This window comes from Lathyrus oleraceus, chromosome 7 (assembly GCF_024323335.1).
Source record: "Lathyrus oleraceus cultivar Zhongwan6 chromosome 7, CAAS_Psat_ZW6_1.0, whole genome shotgun sequence".
NCBI lineage: Eukaryota > Viridiplantae > Streptophyta > Magnoliopsida > Fabales > Fabaceae > Lathyrus > Lathyrus oleraceus.
This window is the reverse complement of record NC_066585.1, coordinates 134,077,666-134,079,555: the sequence shown is the minus strand read 5'-3', so window position 1 is coordinate 134,079,555 and position 1,890 is coordinate 134,077,666.

The following is a 1,890-nucleotide window of genomic DNA, read 5'->3' as shown; positions in this document are numbered from 1 at the left end:
AATATATATATATTTTTAACAATAATTGAAACAATTTGATATGACCAAAAATCTCTTTTATTTATATAATTGGAAGGATTACACTGAGTGCAATTTCAGAAACCAAATGAAAAATACAAGAGAAAAGGAGACTAGTCATCCTAAGGATCCCTAATAACAATGTTAGCAGATCTGGCTGTAGGAGCGTACTTCCTTCGAATGCGTCGAATCTCGGTCTCGAAAGAAGCCTTCATCTGAGTCTTCTCGAAGACAAGCTGGTCAACAATCTTCTTCCAAGCAACGAAAGGCTGAGGCATGCTAGAAGATGAAACCTCCGACTCTCTTTGTCTCTTTGTCACTCGGTATTCAAGTAGCTCAATGAATGCATCTTTGTCCTTAGACTCTAACTGCAACTCCTCATGCTTCTTGCTCAAAGCACGGAAACGCTCTTCCCACATATCCTTCTCTTGCTTCATCTTGGTGAGTACGTCTTCCAACTCCTCTACATCTTGGTTAGGGAGAGTTAATGGCTCAACCACAACCACAGATATAGGTCTTTCACAAGGATAAGACATCTTCAACTCCAAAGCTCTCTTCTTCACCCAAAGAGTGTAAGCTTCCAAAGCTACACAATTGCACGGACCAATCTCGGATCTTCCTTTCCTATGCATATTATGCCAAGCATGCATAATCTTCTGCTTCAAATGTTGGGGATCTTTACCCTCTTGATAGAAAAGACCTTCTAACAATATGTTATTAGGTTTGTCTCTCAAGGGGAACCCAAGTTGGCGACGAGCCAAAGCAGGGTTGTAGTTGATTCCTCCTTGTGTACCAATGAGAGGCACATTAGAGAATTCACCATAACTATCAATAATCTCCAGACTGCTCAAAGAAGGATCATACCAAACCATATCATCATTAGTGAGAGACATAAGTCTCTTAGACCACCGTAGACATTGTTTGTTCTCCACAAAAGCAGATGTCTGAGGGAAGTGCAAAATAAACCACTTGTATAAAAGAGGAATGCAACAGACAATAGTTCCACCACCCTTAGAATTCCTTAGATGCAAAGAGAAATACATATCACCCAACAAAGTAGGCACAGGATTCCCAATCAAGAAAAGTCTAATGGCGTTAACATCAACAAAACCATCAATGTTAGGGAACAAAGCTAATCCATAAATGAGCAACACAAAGATAGCTTCAAAAGCATTTACACTACTGGCTTGAGCAAAAGCAATAGCTTCCTTGATGAGGAAATCAGATGGCAACCCAAATAACCCTCCTTTCTTCACCCAATGAGCCTCTATCTCAGATTTCTTCAAGTGAAGAGCTTTAGCAATAAGATGAGATCTAGGAATCTCCTCCAATCCACTAAAAGGTACTCTACTAGAAATGGGTATCCCCAAGAGATGAGAATACTCCTCTAATGTAGGCTCAAGCTGATAATCTGGGAAAATGAAGCAACCGTAGAGAGGATCATAGAACTTCACCAACACACTCAGAAGTCCTTCAACCACATCAGCGGACAAAATAGACAATAGCTTTCCATGACGTTGTTTGAAGTCCAAGGGATCTAATACAAAAGATGCTAGCTTCCTTAACTCTTTCAAGTCAAGACTTCTGAAACTGTACTTCTTAGTGTTCCTTCGTCCATAATCCATGGTCTGAAAAATATTGGCAAATAATACCTCGGTTCCTTGAAATTTTCGTGTGATGAATGTTATGATGTGCATGAATGCATGAATGCAACAATCACAAATAAGGGATCACACTCAAGGCAAGCAAACAAAGGTCAAGGGACGAATCAAGTCATTGTCAAGATCAATCATCCCTTTTGGTGGATTATGGTTTACACCTTATCAACACCCAAGTTCCATTGCTATTGATAAGACTTGATTGGATCAACCA